Source organism: Poecilia mexicana, unplaced genomic scaffold, assembly GCF_051168715.1.
Source record: "Poecilia mexicana isolate PSO_F unplaced genomic scaffold, ASM5116871v1 scaffold_1, whole genome shotgun sequence".
Lineage (NCBI taxonomy): Eukaryota > Metazoa > Chordata > Actinopteri > Cyprinodontiformes > Poeciliidae > Poecilia > Poecilia mexicana.
Window position 1 is genome coordinate 15,986,705 of NW_028263370.1, and position 12,796 is coordinate 15,999,500.

Genomic DNA, 12,796 nt, shown 5'->3' on the forward strand with positions numbered 1-12,796 from the left:
GAGATTTTCAGTGCACTCGGACGAGTACCGTCTCTCTTTTCAAGACATTCATACTTGACCAGATTAGACTTGTTTCCTGGAGCTACGCAGGCTTCTTCAGCCTCAGTTGCTCCGTTGTGTCCTGCTGACATACGAATGCTTAAATGCTGAAATGGTTTTCTCTCTGGCAGCCATCTGTGGCGTCGAGGTGGCTCTTTTCAACAAACTTTCAGAAAGTTCACGTGGAGCTCAAATCATGATTGTTGACCTCAAATAAACTGTCTATGATTTGTTATTAGTCAAAGAACTAAAGTGCACAAAACAAAACATATTGGCATTAGGATTTTATGTGCACTCATTAGGAGACTGAATATTAATGGATTTTATTTTGGGTTTTTATAAACTGAGTTGAAGTCTTTGTGTTTCATTCTGTAATGACTAAACCACATAAAAGTCTCATTAGTGATCATAATTGACTGATGCTGATAGATTTTTTTTAAGCATAAGAAGGATTTATTTAATAACACTCATTGAATTGCTAGAAACTCAGAAGAAGAGATTCAGAAAAATTCAAGAAGGAAAATGAAACATTCACAATATTTTGGAACATGTTTTGGATTCATTTTCCAACATGAACTTAATTTCAAAGAATGGTATGTAATCTTAAGATATTTAGATTTCTGTTCACTTCGCCACGGTCTGCAGGACCCAAACCTTTTGTTTAACCTAAACCCTTAAATTAAACCATGAGTTTTGCTGCCAGTGGTTCTGGGGCAACAGGTGATTAGAAAAAGAAGACCAGAGATGCAACTCCCAAATCGTCCACCTTTCCGAAGGAGATTAAACTAAATGCAAGTGGGAATGCATGTACTGAATTTATTTGAGCTTACATGCATGGTTTTAAATAAACCCCCAAATATAAATTAAAAATTCACATTTTCAAAGAACATTGGTGTTGTATGTTGTGATGTAATGCTACCCTAAAAAACACTTAGCTTAAACAAAATCAATCAATATGACAGTCGTGTCCTTGACGACTGGATGCAAACAGTGCTTTACATTTCACTGTCCTTGACCTGCAGCAAAGTAGAACGGTTGGGTAACAAATCAACATGAAGCTTAATTACACACAAACCCTTTTAGCCAGGATACATGTTTACTGACTGAACAGTTTATACAGTCCGTCCCTTAAATCGTATTAAGTGGCACTCATGAAATCATCCATGCTGAAATGTATGCCATAGACACTGTTTTAGATCAGTGCCCTTTAACTTGATTAAATATTGGCTAGATGATTAATAGAAATGGTCTGAAGACCCAGAACAAAACAGAGGAGTGACAATCAATTAATATCTGAATTATGTAAATCATATTACTTTCCGAGGGCAATATTCAGAAAGGATATTGCAATGACAATGAGTGGGCTGAGCACCACTCATCTGGAGGTAAACAAGGCATCAGTCAAAGACAGTACTGAGATGAATCCGTCTGTGGAAGCATGAATCTTAAAAGAACAGAGGACACTCTCTTAACAAACGAAGGTTTTGCTGCTATAATATACAGTCCTGTTAAAAAGCGATTTCTTCCGTTTGTCTTTTTGTTTCAGATTCAGTGATGGCAGACAAAAGTAGTTTGAGTAAATCTAAAAAAAAATGTCAATTTTTCAAATTGAGATGTTGGTTTTGAACAAATATTTTAAACATCACTGTAAGGGACTTTTATTCATGTGAATGAACTGAGTCTGCTACATAAAGTACCCAAAAAAAACCCCCTTAAAAATAGATAAAAAATATAAGGCGGAGTAAAGCTCTCACACGGAGACGCAAATCTTTTTCAAAACATGAACTAAATAGTTGGATTATCCCATTCGTCTGATTTACCTCTGAATCTCCCACTCCAGTCTGTGACCTGGAAAACAAACTCAGCAAAACCTTTGGAAGGCTGTCTCGGTTCCTAACAGGCGCCCAGGGGAGAGAGGAGAGAAAAGGCTTTGTGAAGCCGCAGCAACATGCAGAGGATGATCAGGGATGTCTGAGGCCGGCATCCCACTTTGAATGGGAATTAAAAATAGAGATGTTGTCACAAACATCCATATGGCTTAACTGACAGACATCCTAACATACAGACTGGAACAAAACAGTGGACAGGTCATGCAGCTGGATCACTTCTGATATGTAATTGATGCTGTTCTGAAATGACAGCACTAATATAACGATGCCTCATGATATTAAGTGCTCCTATCGTCACACACTGCGCATCTCCCGTGAATTATTTCCACTTTCTGGACTATTTTTGTTTTCCGTTTATGAAAATAAAAAGAATCAGTAAAAATAGATTGGAATCAGCCACTCATTTTAGGTTTCTCACAAAGATTATTTTTAAGGTTGGTGCTTTCAGAGAATTGTAAATTCAGCTTGCAAACACCACTCAGCTACTGTTAAGTTCAAAGCTTCCTTATTTTTTAGTCCGTATACATTTTTTGTGAAACGAGACACTCATTATCATCCAAATGATATTTCAGCTTGAAACCAAAACTGCTGAAATTCAAGCCCACTAATCAGATGTTATCTCTGTTCCACTTAAATGCAGAACTCCTAATGGATAATCAAATGAAGTGAAGCCACTCAGCCAGGCGGCCAGATATCATGACTCACCTCAGAAACTGTGGATTAATCTATTGGTTTCTAAAATAAGCCTGTTTGTATGATGGTGACTCACAGCCAAGACATTTCTGGAAAGCCAATAAGTAAACCTAGTCAAAGTTTGAACAGCAGATCCGTGTTACTTATTATCTGAAGTTTGTTTTTAATCACAATATCAAAAATATTCGCAGCACTTTAACGGCTTCACATGCTTTTAAGGTTACAGACGTTATCGTATTTTATCGGTGTTTGACATAACATGATAAACTAAACGCTGAGTAGAACATATGGTTTGATGTCAATGCAAAAATCTCAGCTTAGTGTAAAGTAAAAAGGTTACTTTCCTCCTGGCAAACTCAGACTACATTCACATTGCAATTCTTTATATTCAATGTTAATATTTTTGCTTATTTTCAAGTTCTTATTTTCCAACATTTGTGCACATTTATAATTTAACTGTGAGCTCCATTAAACTCCAGTGTGAGCCATCTACAGCCCTAAAAAGATGCACACATTTGACATGATTTATTTATTTCAAGCAGGTTTTTAAAAACAAGAGAAAAAGGAAGCGCAATCAGTAGGACAGAGAAAACATGTGCATACACGACCAAGAACAAAATAATATGTTTACCATTATTTATCCGTTTGAAAAAGAGCAGGAGGAAGTGAACACTTATTTAATTCTACCCCTTCTAACTCAGTAATTATCAAAAAATTTGCAATTAAACCCATGTTAAAACGTAAAAACAGAAGAACTAAAGAGAAAGTATTTTTTCCTAGCAACGTCTTGCTCCGTTATCAGTTTTGATTTTCTGATTTTTACCTGTTTAGTTTACATAAGAGTCAAAATCTTTGGGAATATTTCCAGGTAACAGGTGGGATAAAGATTTTTTTCCACTGCACTTGGGATTTAGGATTTATATCCTCACAGAGTGAGTCTTCATGCATTTGTGCACGCGTGAGTCAGCCGCAGTCAGATGGTTTGTCGGTTTGCACTCGGCTCAGCAGTGTGACAGTTGGATAATCAACCATGTCACATCCTGTTGGATCATCACGGCGATGGACCAAATCGTCCAACGTGGTAAAAAGATGATAACAATTACTTGAAACAAGATGTAAAGTAGTTATACGTTACTCACTGTCGTTCCCTTTATTCTTCAACTGAACGTACATGGACATACAGATAATTCAAAATATTGTTTCTCCCTCTAAAAAAAAACAAAAAAACATTGTTAATAAATAAAGCAAAAAGAAGGTATTCCTAAATCAATAGTTTCAAGTCATATATTGGAACTATCAGGCAAAAATCATGATTTCCATTTTAATTGTTTTGTGAAAACAACTTTGTCAATGTATTGATAAATAACTTTCAAACGCAGCATGTGAATCGATTTTCATTTAGACAAAAGACATTTTGCACTTCCTAAAAAATTCCGTTTTTGTCCGACTGTGGGTATATTCAAATAGGGAATTATTTGTGTGTGTTTATTTTGACTTCTAAATGTTTATGTATTCTGCCGTGAAGGTGCAAACTTAGTCAGAGCTCAACCGAAGCTGGTGATGACTAAACCTCTCTGTTAATCTTAAAGTCTGTCGTGGTCTGACAGACGATGGGCTGTCGACTCCTACACTGAAAAAAATAACTCTTTGGATTAACATAAAAAAATCATGGAAAGATTTTCCACCTGATTACTTTGCTTTATTTCAGCACTATGTAATTCTGTTACTCCGATTTAAAGGAAATGTGTTGGCTCAACTTAATTTATTAAGGTTATTCCAATTTAAAGCAAATGTGTTGGCTCAACTTAATTTATTAAGGTTATTCCAATTTAAAGCAAATGTGTTGGTTCAACTTAATTTATTAAGGTTATTCCAATTTAAAGCAAATGTGTTGGTTCAACTTAATTTATTAAGGTTATTCCAATTTAAAGCAAATGTGTTGGTTCAACTTAATTTATTAAGGTTATTCCAATTTAAAGCAAATGTGTTGGTTCAACTTAATTTTTGTGGTTGATTCAACTTATTTACTTTAGTTGGACCCAATGTAATTTAATAGAGCCAGCCTAACTAATTTTACACTGATAACTTCACACTACTTAATTACGTTGATCCAACTCATGAAAATTAAGTTAGCTGAACAAACATGCTTCATGCTGAAAGAAAGCTATTTAATCGTGTGGAAAATCTTTCCATGATTGAATTATGTTAAATCAAAGACATTTTCTTAAGTGCTATTAAATGAAGTGTTTTAAGACCACACTGAAAGACGAAAGAACACTCAACAATGAGAAAAAGTACAACATGAACTGTATTTTCAAAATTGTTATCCATTTTCTTTTTACACAGCACAAAAAACAGCTGAGTTGAAAGTTGAAATAAACAACAAAAGGTCAGTTTTGTTATTCCAGAAAAAATCTGGGCTGTGTTTAGCATAGATCAAATTCTTAACAACATAAAAAGTGTCAGTAAATTCGCTCAACTTTGCGAAATGTAACAGTTAAAATTTAGTTTTCCATTGAGGTCTTTAGAAAAACATGTAAAGATAGATTGCCCAAGTTGTTCATCACTTCCACCCCGTCCAGGAGAATCCCAACATCCTCAATGGCATCGCCAGGCTCTGCACTCTCCGGTCGGATAACGAAGATTCCACAGACAGTCTCGGCCATTTGTGCACCTTGATGATGGGAACATGGGTGGGGTATTGGGTGGGAGAGATTTCACATCTCATTAAATAAAAAAATAACTTTACACTTGTTTGGCTGACTCACCAACAGCTAAGGTCCATCAAAGACCTGTCTGTGTTAATTGTGAGTCCAGTGGTAAGATTTCCCATTTAGAAAAGGTACCATATTTTCTACATTTTCACAAAAATCGTCTTATAATGCGGTGCACCTTGTGGTAAAATACGGTATATTGTCTCATATGGAAAAACATGAAGAGAAGGGATGAATCCCAAATAGGCCCCATATTCCATGGCCTGTTCTCCTCAATTGAAATGACAGTCTGAGGATCCACCACACAGACTGTCATTCCAAACCAGTCCTACTTATGTGCAAACAAAGCCCTGACTCTGTACACAAACCAAACATCTTATACATGAAGAACCTGTCTTATTTCCTGGATGGAGGAAATGTCATGACTATGTGTGGTAGTTATTTCCAAATAGATCAGTACTAACATCTTAGGTAAAGTTAGTTCATATTTTTGTCTGCGTATGAAACAATGCTGTTAGAAAATAAGGCTAAATAAAACAGGCCAAAGATCTTTTTGTGGAGTTTAACTCACCTAAACATCCTCATTTTAAACCCACTTAACAATAACTGTAATTATATCAATCTTACTAATGATTATCCTTTTCTGTGGGAGAAATCTAAAAGCATCTCAAAAGTCAAATTAAAATTGAATGTACCCAAGTGAAAAAAAAAGTTTTAATGATCTTCTCTTACTTTAAATTTATTGGTAATTCACAGGAAGTCCAATTAACTCCAACTATCATCACCTCTTTTGTAGACACAAAGATAAATTAACATACCATGTACTCTTTCTCCAGCTTCTCTGGATCTTCATCCAGGTATGCACACAGACCTTTTAGGATCCACTCTCGTCTGACTTCAGCCGTGTTTTCCTAAATATGCAGATCAGAAAACAATGAGAACAACCGCCAAAATCCAGCAGTATACTATAGGGTCACATACTTGAAAACTTAGCAAAATTCAAAGGAAGTCACAACGAAAGTGATCAGTGGCTTGCAGTCTATTTGAAAGATCTTTAAAATTGTTATTCTCCTGTCATTATGCCATGACTAAAATTAAGTTTAACATTTTATTTAAGCTTCTAACTGAAGCTGTCACCTAAGAAATATTTATGTCTGAAACAAGGATACAGTATAGGGGGATATACTGTGAAAAATCTATTTCCTCTGCCTTCTCCCAGTGCTAGAAACAACCAGTCAGTTGGCAGGAGAGTTTTAGTGCTGTCAATCACAATCTCATGTTGCTGCTCATCCTTCTTCCCCCTTGCTCTGTACTATTCTGTAGCTAGCATAGGACTGATAGCAGCTCATATCTACTAGACAGAGAGAGACAACACTCCTTACAGTTCCACATCCCCACGCAAATAAAGACAAATAAAACTGACTTACCAAATACAAGTTCAGCTGAACCCTTAATCGCTCTAACACTAGATTCAGTCATTTTAGATCTGGCAAAACTTATCATTAGCCACTGCAATCTAAAACTTGATGGCCGATGACCCCCTTCACCAGTGCTTATGTAGGTGGATAACAGACAGGTGATGTTCTGAAAGAGATCAGATTTTCAAACATTAAAATATGTAATTCACCGTGAGCAGAGTTGTATCTGAACATTCAAACTTTTAGTACAAGTCTCTTGAATGCATCATGAATCAATCAATCAAATTTTATTTGTACAGCACATTTCAGCAGAAAGGCATTTCAAAGGGCTTTACATAATTAAAAACAGAAACACAGAGTCATGCAACATTTAATATACAGTGAAACAGATAAAAAGTAAAGCCAAAAACATTAAAAACATTGAAGACATTAAAACCGCACTAAGCCTAATTTAGCTATAAGCAACTCTAAACAGGTGGGTTTTAAGTTGAGATTTAAAGGCACCCAGTGTTTCAGCTGTTCTGAAACTGAATATAACCACAAGCATGTATGTACAGAACAGTGGTGAATTGAACATGGTAGAAAGCAATGAAAATATAAAACATAAAAATCAAAACAAAAACCTCAACATTTCAAAATTAAACCGATAAACTTAAAAATTGTTTTTGAACTACAATTATTTATGGAAAAACAAGTACAATAACAAAATACATCTTTAGAGCAGAGGAATATATGTATTTAAAAAATAAGAAAGCTCAAGTCTGTTCATGGACTACCGTAATAGGAATAATGGACAATCCTCTGAGTGTTTCAGCCAGAAAAAAATACTAGAAATCCATAGCTAGCAGGTGGACATTTATGTGGACATTGCAAGCACATTTAAAGCTCTAACAGCAAAGGTTTCCGCAGGTTCCTCTGACTCAAATTTAATACTTTTTATTATTAATAAATGAAGAATCTGTATTACGATAGAAAGCCACAAAAGTTGTGTGTATCCAATGTCCACTCTGCATTTACCTACATAATAACAGTACTGAAATAAAATAATAATAAAAAAACATTTAAATAGACTTATGTTTGGCCCCATTGTTTACAATCCACTAAACCTCAGACTTCAGAGTTTGTATGGCACCAGATGCTGAATTTACATCAGTCCAACTTTTTTCCAGGGAGCTTTAACAACCTCAGGAGGAGCAAAACTGTGACATTTATGGGGTCCGTTTTTTGTCTTGACAGCAGCTTTGTGACCCTTACACTGCTTCATGTGATGTTAGCATGATTTGAGTACATCAATTACATAGAAACGTGACCGAACATAGAAAAAAATGGGTTTTTTTTAAGTCTGATGATTTTAATTTGCATCTTTTTATTTCGATTTTTATTTTGATTTAGACGGATGAAAATAGACTGAATCTTACCTTTTTCAAATTAAGCAGATCCAAATCAGGAATCTTCCCGCTTCTCTTGAAAGAACAGTTTGAAGTTTTCCCAGACACAAGATCTCGCGTGATCTTCCGTAATTTCGCTAGCATCTCGCGTGATCTTCCATAATTTCGCTAGCATCTCGCGTGATCTTTCGTAATCTCGCCAGTGTCTCGCGTGATCTCCGGGTCTCGCTAGACCCTCTTCGGCGGGAGATCAGTCTGACTAAATTGAATCACGTTGTCTCAACTTGAATACATTTTATTAACGCTAGGTTGTTGAATTTTATGTTTATTTGACGTGATTTTGTCATATTTGCCTTTGAAACATAAAATAATTCTGTTAAACATGTTATTTTTTATAAATGCAATAACCACTTCAATTCAGTTGTGCTTTGACACAAGCATGGAGCAAGCAGGAAATGGTGCAAATGTTAGAAAAACGCTGATTAATTACCAGCTAACCATCACTTCATGTGATGTTAACACATGTTAGCCACTGACATGAGTACATCAATTACATAGTGTGAAGGTATCACTGTTAAATAAGTTGGTTTCAACTAAATTTGCATTCATCTTAATCAAGTAAAGTCAATTATTTGGTCCAAAACATTGCAAATTAGTTGGTCTGGTTCTATTAAATTACATTGGGTCCAACTAAAGTAAATAAGTTGAATCGGGATCTGCCGTGATCTCGCTCGTCGCCTCCAGCACAAGATCAGTCTGACTATAATGAATCGTGTTATCTCAACATGATTCAATTTCATAAACGTTAAGTTGATGAATTTCTTGTTTGTTCAACATGATTTTATCACGTTTTTGTTTAAAACATGAAATTATTGTGTTAAAAGTACATGATATTTTTTTATTAATCTAATAACCCCCTAAGTTCATTTTTTTGAGTGTAATCCACATATCAGCACATCAGGGACTCATCAGTTGCAGCTCGGACTGACATTGGAGAAGGCGCTTCTTTTAATCCTAAATATATTTTGACCAGTTTGGTTTGGTTTCATGCGATTTCAAACAAAAGAAGAAGTCATTTGAGATTTTTAAGGCATGTGATCAGGATGCCTCCAGGTTGAGTCCTTTTTATGTTTGTATTGTATTGTATTGTGTATTTTCCAGGCACACACAGAAAAAGCTATATCATATATGACTTGTATCATAGCACTATCTCATTCCTTGAATTTAGCCTCTGTCTTTTTAAGACACTTTTACCCTCTCCGACTCTCTCCCTTTAGCACACCATCACAACTATGATTCTTTGACAACACTCCAAAGAACAATTACAAACTCTTTGGAGTGTTGCAGTTTGCATGAAAAGCTTAGGAGACATGCAGATCCATCAGCTGGTGTTTGCTAAGTGCTGCTGCTGCTACTGCTGCTGCTAGTCTAGAGGAGCTCTGTGGGACGGGAGCTCAGCTGGTGATTGCAGCTCCCAGGAGCTTTGGGTAAAAAGATGCTGTGTTATGATCAGCCAAATGATTGCTATTAGAGATTGAAGGATTTCTACACCATGCATAAATGGACGAAACCAATATTCCAGGTATATTTTTAATGCAGGAACATGTTGATTTTTCATAGCAACATGAAAAATCAATTGTGGCGAGAGCTATTTACAGCTTTGCAAATGGGATTCAGTTTAAACCTATTCAAGAACTGAACACAACTATTTTAAATTTCACTCAGTAGTTCAGTGGTATATCATTCTGAGGGAATTTAATGACTTTATATTTAATGTATGACATGTCAGCTTAGCCATTCTCTAAGGAAGGCAAAAGTGTCAAGAAATTATTTGTCACAAACCACACTGTAAAAGAAAATGTCCCTAATTTACGGTAAGATACCGGCAGCTGTGGTTGCCAGAATTTTAGCGTATGAATACGGTAAAATCTGTATTTTAAATTAGAATTTAGAATTTATCGTCAATATTTGTTGGAAATAATGTCTCTGCAAAAATATAATCAAACAAACTTACCAGTGAAAAGATGGAAATAAAGTGGAATCTGTGGCATGTTTTGTCTAGGGACATGTTGTTACTTTCAGATTTTTGTTTTAGATTTTAACATTGGAAGAAAAACATTCGTTGGTCAAAATAACAATAAATAAATAAATAAATAAAACCAGGAGCCTTTGAGCTGCTTGTTCTAAATTAAACAAAGCATTTAATTTCAACAACTTCACATAAATGATAAGTGCTTCAGGATCAGGTAGGTACATTTGAAAATTAGTGTTTCCATGGAAACTGAGCTTAGCAAACTTATTTACGAAGTGGATACAAAACAGAGAAAGATCAAGTACAAAATGTCAAGCATAAATAAGGGGGAAAAATAATTGATGTTGCGGCTGGTGCATTTTTTCCACAGAATAGCTGCATTTATTTCAAATCATTTTCACCGTATCAATTCATTTTTATTTAATTTTAACAATGTTGTCTTCTTTGTCAGATGTCCACAACTAAAACAGATATAACACTGAAGAAGGTATAGAAAATATATAAATATTTGATGGGATTGTAGTCTGTCACCTCTTCACTGTCTTTCATATTCACATCTTCCAATCTTTACATGTAGACAAGATGTGAAATAATAATAATAAAAAAATCTCAATCCTTGATGTTTTCATGTTAATGATCATGTGTTTCCATCCATAGAAACTGTTCATGGATCTCTTCTCTACAAGCTGCTGGAGGAGGACAGGAATTAAAGTAACGTTCCAACGTCTCCAGAGATATATCCGCTTTCTGCATGTCAACAGAGACAGAGACACCAGTTTTCCTTTGGCATTATTCACAATTTCCCTCTTAGTTAGTCTAATGAAACCTGGAACTGACAGTAAGCTGTTTTTATTATTTCACACCAAAGACTGTATGAAACACTGAACTCATCTTCTGCAAAACGTTCATGGAAACAACATTGAGAAATGTAGGTAATTTCATGTAATTTTCTTTAAAATGTAAGGTTTTTTTTAAAAAACATATCTTAATATCAATTTAGTAATAAACAAATTTCAGAAGCAAAAAAGCTTGAGGAGCTAATCAGAGGCTAAAGGTGTTAGCTCTTCTTAGTGAACCGAGCCATAGGAGAACCTGCTGAATTCCCATCATTACTGTGATTTATGATGGGTGTAGCTTTCCTTTCTCCTCCTTCAGCTCCAAATGACCATGGACAGGATTAATATAAAATGGAAGAATAGACAGTGTCATGATAAATGGATAATTTATTTAGCCTGATACAGAACTGAAGCACAAAAGAGACCAGAGACTGCGTCATGACAATTCTGTGTTGATTTAAGTGAGAAAATAAAACTCTTGCTTCACCTTATAATGTTGACCTTTTCATATTAAATTTACCACCATCCATTCATTTCATGACGTCTGACACTGAAGCATTTTGTTTCAGTGAAGTTTTGTGAGACTAATTCTTTATCTCCATATTTAACGGGGTGAAAATGCAAAAGTGTTTGGACTTACGTCGTCACACTGTAAAATTCTGTGATTTTGTTGCAAATTGGTCTTAAATCTGAATGTGGTTTTCAAACACACATATCTGTCATGTAAAAACTTTAATTTACTAAAGTGGCTTTAATTCAGTTATCATGACACCCCCATACCACAATACACACTATCAGGTCATTCTTATATTTTTCTGATCAGCTAAAATCCACTTTAATCAGTATCAATCTGATGCCATAATCCTAAATCCCTTTCAGCATAAACCGCCTCATGTAGGTTATTTTGACCATATCCTTGTAATATTTATGATTATTTATGGTATTTCCCTGGCACTCACCCATTCACCAAACTCCCCCTCCATCCACCTCCTAGCTTCAGATGACAGTGCATTTCTAGCAGCATCATTCTAATATGGTGACCCACATATTTTTCCCTCAAGTAGATGATATATAAATAAATATGAATATGCAGTTCTGATGCTGTGACCCAGAAACTGAGTCATCAAGACTTCTCGTTCAGCTTCATTTTCCTCACGCAGACGTTCCCTCCTGGATCTCGTTGTTTCGGCGCCGCACCAGGGTGAATCGCTGCAGCTGTGTTGAGCTATCATTGTTTAACTTTGTGTGATCACTGGGTAATTTCATGTCCGTAACGGTGACATATCTGGGCCACGTTGTTGCAGAGTTTTAACTCAGTGGATACTTTCAGTTAGTGCCAGTAAGGTGATACAGGCTAACAAAGAGTCATTATCACCTCAAATATTTCATTAGGTGATTCTGTCTTCAGGGGAAACTTCAGTATTAAAATCTTTACTCGATGTAACATGCCGAACTAAAGCTATGCCGGCGCAGGAAAAAGTTTGACCTACTTTTCTCTCAACCAAAAGCTTCACAGACTGTGAACTGAGATAAGATGTGACGACTGAGGAGCAGATTGCAGCGTAAACGTACGTCAGTAGCTGCTGATGAGGTTTACTGTAGCATAAAAAGCTATATTTTATTCAGATGTCTTCTCAAAGTATATGGCTGTCTGTCAAGCTCTGAATAATTAGCTTACATATTTGGTCATATGACTTTATTACGACTCAGGATTAGGACTGACTTTATTGTAGACATGTGAATGTTGACTGTTTTTCTTTGGTATAAGGAACATCTTAGAATTTGAC

At 35.6% G+C, this 12,796-nt stretch overlaps 1 long non-coding RNA gene across 2 annotated transcripts; it reads right to left on the reverse strand.

The window, feature by feature from the left end:
- Nucleotides 1-4,911: 4,911 nt before the first annotated feature.
- On the reverse strand, nucleotides 4,912-9,067 carry LOC148161114 (uncharacterized). Of its 2 annotated transcripts, XR_015762822.1 has the most exons (3): nucleotides 8,172-9,067; nucleotides 6,154-6,919; nucleotides 4,912-5,295 (listed from the first exon to the last, which is right to left on the reverse strand). It is a non-coding gene; the product is annotated as an uncharacterized LOC148161114 (long non-coding RNA). The 2 variants fall into 2 exon arrangements; XR_015762821.1 differs by lacking the exon at nucleotides 8,172-9,067 and having other exon boundaries at nucleotides 6,154-7,173.
- Nucleotides 9,068-12,796: the final 3,729 nt, after the last annotated feature.